The following is a 6,778-nucleotide window of genomic DNA, read 5'->3' on the forward strand; positions in this document are numbered from 1 at the left end:
TAAGACCTCCTCATCCAGTGTCTTACCTGCAAAACCATCCCTCTGTGACCAAAAGCTCCTCTGTATTTACACCCTACATGCTGTTGTAATAATCTTTGTAGGAACCTTGTGAGGTATCATTTGAAACCTGATAATTCCCTGGTCAGTAATATCATGGAGAAACGTATGTAGCAACATTACATGTTAAGTTATGAAATCCTCCTGTATGAAATTATCAGCACACATTCAAAACCATATAGTCCTGACTAGTCAAAAGTTGTTAAACAGGTTTATCCTAAATAAAGGAATGTGTGTTTACCTCAGTTTACATATAAGTAGGAAACAGGGTCCTCAAGACAGCAAGGGGAGCAAATGGCAAGAGATAAAGCAAATTTGCATTTCAGCAAACACAGGTGAGAAGAAAGAACATGGAATCTCCTACCCCATGAGGGTCCATGTCGCCTTCCTCACCATCTCAATAAACTGTGCTTTGAAGGGTAATCTTCAGAAGAATCCACTTTCAAGTTTCACTGTACTATAAAAGAAAGTGCAGAGAACCCCAAGTTGTCTTTTTGGACCTCTGGGAAAGATCCTGACCAAGGAGAGGGTCAGTCACCATCAGGGGTGGCTCTAGACATTTTGCCGCCCCAAGCACAGCGTCATGCCGTGGGGGGCGCTCTGCCGGTCTCCGGTCCCGCGGCTCCGGTGGACCCTCCTCAGGCATGCCGCTGAAGGCGGCCTGCCTGCCGCCCTCCCGGCGACCGGCAAAGCGTCCCCCGCGGCATGCCGCCCCAAGCACGCGCTTGGCGTGCTGGGGCCTGGAGCCACCCCTGGTCACCATCTGGCTGGAAGACTGGGGGTGAGAAAGGCTACCTTGAACAAAACCTTGAACCAAAACTTGCTAGAGTAAGTTTTAGACTTTTAGATGCATGCTTTCACTTTCATTTGCATGTAACCATTTATAACTTTATCTCTTATGCTTGAACTTACTTAATATCTTATTGCCTTTTGTTACTAAACGTGTTTTGTATCAGAGGGATAGCTGTGTTAGTCTGGATCTGTAAAAGCAGCAAAGAGTCCTGTGGCACCTTACAGACTAACAGACGTATTGGAGCATGAGCTTTCGTGGGTGAATACCCACTTCGTCGGATGCATGAGACTTATTGGGGCCTTCTGTAGTGGCTGATCACCTCTTAATGTATGTATGCTCACAACGCTTCTGTGAGGTAGGGCAGTGCTATTATCCCCATTACACAGATGTAGAACTGAGGCTCAGAGTGTACATGACCTGCTCAGGTCACACAGGGAATCTGTGATGAAGCAGGGAACTGAACCCAAGTTTCCGGTCCCCTGTCCCTTTAGCTCAGAGAGGATGTTGTAGGTAAATGCATCCTCAGAGATCCATGGGGAGCAGCCTGTATTGACCATATAACATATATTTTACATTTCTAAAACGCCTTCTATCCAAAGACCTCAAAATGCTTTGCAAGCATGACGAGATGAAGGAGGGCTTGGGATAGTGTTGGAGGGGGCCCCAGGTGCTGACTGAAAGAGAGGAGGCAATCCTCAGTATGGGGAGGAGGATGGCACAGATTGAGCGAGTCGGGGAAGTCCTTCATGGGGAGATGGTGGGTGGGGAGCAGTCCTCAGCAGGAAAGCTGCTGCAGGTGAGGACTGTGCATCGGTTTCTCCATCTGTGAAATGGAGACACTCGCTTTGCACACCCAGGGAATGACAAATTGGCACAAGTTATTCCACTGCCATGAACACACATGTTTTCTGACCCAGTTACCACCTGATGCATCGCTTGCACCAGTGTTAACACTGGTGCTGTATTTGGGCTGGAGGCATCCATGAGAGTTATCCAGGCTGCTTTGCCTGAGGTTGGCCCAGTGAGGTTACACACGTGCCCCGAACCCCTTTTCACCTTTATTCTTGGCTGAGGCCCCAAGGGTGGAAATTATGAGATCCTATGAGAAGCTATGTACTAGCAGCATTTCCAGCTGGACCAGGAGGCCTGCAGGCTGGAGTGGGTTGATGATGCCAGATGAGTTTGGAGGAGCAGATGAAGTTCAGAATGCTCAGCCAAACTAAAGGGAACCCCAAACTTTTGATCATCCCTAGCAGAGATAGAGCCGCCTGCCATAAACACACACATACTGCAAGCTGCACTTTCTTGCTACGTGCAGCTCTCTAATAGTCAATTAAGCCAATTCAGTTATCTCCAAACACACGAAGGAGAACAAACCCAGCTCTGTCTATCTACCTCTCTATCACACACACACATTTCTCCGGTGCCCTGTTCTGTTCATTGCCCCTGAAGCATCTGGCATCAGCCATTGTTGGAAGACAGGAGACTGGGCTAGATAGGCCATTGGTCTGAGCCAATCTGGCTGTTCTTAGGGTTCATCTTTAACCCATCTTGAACGGATCCCTTCCTGTTTCTCTCCCTCCCCTCTGCCATGGATTGCAAACAGGAACCAAGGTGAGAAAGGTGTGATGAAGAAAGCAACAGAGAGATCAGATGAAATAGTGGAACTATAAATTACCAGTCAGACTCTTTCTGCCGTCTTGGCTTCGCACTTTGCTGCACATCCCTCTGTCTTCGCTTCCCAGCTCTATTTGCAAAATCTCTAGGTGGGGTAGCCCCGCTCCATTCTCATCTCTCTATGGATCTAGTGCTTTGCATTGCTCAGCAGAGATCTCTCTGGTCATTCCAAACAGCAGCAGTGATGGCTTTGAGAGCCATCCCAACCTGTCCTAGGGATGCGAAAGCCTTGTTGAGTGGAGGAGAAGGTCGAGGGACTCTTTTCTTCATTTTTAAAGTGTATTTAGCACCACAGAAATGTGCTGGCCTGCTTGAGCCTAGTATTAGGGGCTGGAGCTTGTCAAAGCAACAGAAGGCCCGCCCGTCATGGAGCCACAGAACCCAGGCATCGGTCTAAGACCAGGGACAATAAAATTATGGGGATGCAGGTCATAGGGTTAAAATAAGGGAAGCAGAGAAGGGACAGAACAGGCAGCGGCAAGATGAGCTTCCCGCTGATGGCCTCGATCCTGATTTGGATGGTGTCTCTAGTGGGGACAGGATGGTCGTCTCCAAGCTCATTCAGCCCCCTGGGCCATTGGCTGAGATTATCGTATGTGGCGGGGTGGATTTTTTTACATGGATGCTGGGGAACTGGGCCAAAGCATAGGTGCTGGAACTAGGGGTGTGGGGGTGCTGCTGTACCCCCTGGCTTCAAGTGGTTTCCATCATATACAGGGTTTAGTTTGGTTCAATGGCTCTAAGCACCCCCACTATAAGAGTTGTTCCAGCACCACTGGGGCCAAAACACAAGCTCATTTCATATGGGCCACCAAAGAGCCATCGGGCGGTGGAAACTTTTGTTTCAAACACTGTTGGGCCTGGGTTGAGTGCCAACCTGCGGTCTAGGTTTGAATGTCATGTCAGGAGTCACAAAGCATGGCCAGATCAGTGTGTCTAGGGAGCAGCTTCACAGCACTAGCAGGGCTGCACCGTGTCCATGGGAGGAGAGGAAAGCTCCCCAGCTGCTGTTGCGGTATTCCACATGGGGATCTTGTCTACAGAGTTACACAGAGATCCTGAGGCGGGGAGAAGAGAGGAGAATAAGCTCCCTGAATTTCCCCCAGATGTGTGGTGGGCTCACATGATTGATGGCATCTGTCTTTTGCTTTATTAAACTTGCACAGCCATGTTCAGCCCTGGATTTGCAAGTGGCTTAATGAGCATTAGGGAGGAATCTTTGGCAGGCCGGAGTGATTTCAGGGGTTTGCCAAGGCAGTGGCAGGAAATGTCCCATGCAGCACAGTGCATCCTGTGGAGAACTCGATCCAAGACATTGGGAGGAAAGGCAGGAGATAGGGGTGACAGCTCACATTCTGCGCGCTAGGGTCCTGATCTGTAGCCCCTGACAATCAGTGGAAAAATTCCGAATCAGTTCCTAGGCAGGGAAGTCAAGATGGCCAAATTAACAAAAAGTTTGACTAGATTTGAAGCCTTTTAAACCCAGCCAGCGGGGATGAGCGAATGAGCCAGGGCACTGGCAAGATGGTGCTTCTTACTTCCCAGTTCAAATCCGACTGGCTCAGTAGCGACTTGACTCCATTATAATTCAGTGGCCTCGGTCCATTTTCCAGTGGACTCGAAAGCCACAGTCGTGACTGGCGGCCCATCAGCAGCCTCAGCACAAAGGCCAAGGACTGGGCTTAGGCTTGCTACGTTGGGCCAGATCATCCAGTTTCACTCACACTTTGCAGCACCTTACTGGGCAAGCAATCCCACCGAGCTAGCCAGTGACATGGATTCCACGCCAACACAGGAGAGCGTGAGGAAGTCAGAACACACCGCCACCACCCCATACCACTGTTGCATCCATTCCCCAGACCTTGGGTCCAGGCATCCAGGATTCATCCTGGAGTAGTGAGGGCGTGAATAGATAGAGCTTTGCACCAGCCAGCAATTCGCTGCTTGTGTAGGCCAGCAGCAAATAATTACCACTTTGCAAGAGCAAAGAGGAAGCAGGGAGGGAAATGAGTCTTAGAGGGTTGTCCCTACAGCACCGCACCTCCTGGGGACTAGCAACTTATGTGCATCCCTTGTTCCGGGCTCTGCCTAAGGAAATAGTGTAGCCCATTGATTTCAGCGGTAAGGTACCACTTAGTGTGAACAAAGAGGGCTATTTCTAATATGTTTTCTCTATATATCAGCCTTTTCTAGCCTCCCTTCCGTACTCCTTTGACTCAAGCTGAGAAAACATTTCGCACAGCCGTGTATATATCTCTCTCTGTGTGTGCGCGTACATAGATATATATATAGAGAGAGAGAGAGAGAGAGTACTTTTCCTATGCAAACATTCACTAATTAATTGAAGATCTCATTAAACATAAAACTTGCTCAGCTACAAAAGAATGTTTTGCTTCCCACACCTTGGCTGCACCCGTGGGAAATTACTTCAGGATGTTTCTAAAAAGATCACTGGACACATCTCATGGCATGGAACACGACGTAAAACTTACACGTGCAGCGTCCCTGGCCAGATCCACCCCTCGTCAATGTTCACTGGGTGAAATTCACCCATCCGCAGATGTGTAGCCCAAACAAGCCCTACATAAGCCTTTGTGCTAGATCACTGCATTCAGGGTGAGCTACCGCACCCATTGATCATAGCTCCTTCCTGAGCGATTCACCTCCCTCTTTTCCTATCTGCTCTCCTTCCAGGGACTCTTCTATTTGGCTTTCTACTGTTCTCTTTTTACGCCTACTCCCGGAGCTTGCATTGTCTGTTCCAAATTCTGCAAGGTTTCTCTTGCTCCTTCTCCATTATGATGATAATTATTTTATTATTATTGGTAGTACTGTAGTGCATAGGAGCCGTAGTCATGGGCCAGGACCACTTTGTGCTAGGTACTGTGCTATTTAAGTCGCTTCTTCCTCGGCTAGTCTTTCGCCTTCAATCCTGTTCCTACATAAGAACATAAGAACATAAGAAAGGCCATACCGGGTCAGACCAAAGGTCCATCTAGCCCAGTATCTGTCTACCGACAGTGGCCAATGCCAGGTGCCCCAGAGAGAGTGAACCTAACAGGCAATGATCAAGTGATCTCTCTCCTGCCATCCATCTCCATCCTCTGACGAACAGAGGCTAGGGACACCATTCCTTACCCATCCTGGCTAATAGCCATTTATGGACTTAGCCACCATGAATTTATCCAGTCCCCTTTTAAACATTGTTATAGTCCTAGCCTTCACAACCTCCTCAGGTAAGGAGTTCCACAAGTTGACTGTGCGCTGCGTGAAGAAGAACTTCCTTTTATTTGTTTTAAACCTGCTGCCTATTAATTTCATTTGGTGACCCCTAGTTCTTATATTATGTGAATAAGTAAATAACTTTTCCTTATCCACTTTCTCAACATCACTCATGATTTTATATACCTCTATCATGTCCCCCCTTAGTCTTCTCTTTTCCAAACTGAAGAGTCCTAGCCTCTTTAATCTTTCCTCATATGGGACCTTCTCTAAACCCCTAATCATTTTAGTTGCTCTTTTCTGAACCTTTTCTAGTGCTAGAATATCTTTTTTGAGGTGAGGAGACCACATCTGTACACAGTATTCGAGATGTGGGCGTACCATGGATTTATATAAGGGCAATAATATATTCTCAGTCTTATTCTCTATCCCCTTTTTAATGATTCCTAACATCCTGTTTGCTTTTTTGACCGCCTCTGCACACTGCGTGGACATCTTCAGAGAACTATCCACGATAACTCCAAGATCTTTTTCCTGACTCGTTGTAGCTAAATTAGCCCCCATCATGTTGTATGTATAGTTGGGGTTATTTTTTCCAATGTGCATTACTTTACATTTATCCACATTAAATTTCATTTGCCATTTTGTTGCCCAATCACTTAGTTTTGTGAGATCTTTTTGAAGTTCTTCACAATCTGCTTTGGTCTTAACTATCTTGAGCAGTTTAGTATCATCTGCAAACTTTGCCACCTCACTGTTTACCCCTTTCTCCAGATCATTTATGAATAAATTGAATAGGATTGGTCCTAGGACTGACCCTTGGGGAACACCACTAGTTACCCTCTCCATTCTGAGAATTTACCATTAATTCCTACCCTTTGTTCCCTGTCCTTTAACCAGTTCTCAATCCATGAAAGGACCTTTCCTTTTATCCCATGACAGCTTAATTTACGTAAGAGCCTTTGGTGAGGGACCTTGTCAAAGGCTTTCTGGAAATCTAAGTACACTATGTCCACCGGATCCCCCTTG

The sequence above is a fragment of the Mauremys mutica genome, chromosome 4 (assembly GCF_020497125.1).
Source record: "Mauremys mutica isolate MM-2020 ecotype Southern chromosome 4, ASM2049712v1, whole genome shotgun sequence".
In the NCBI taxonomy this organism is placed as follows: Eukaryota; Metazoa; Chordata; order Testudines; family Geoemydidae; genus Mauremys; species Mauremys mutica.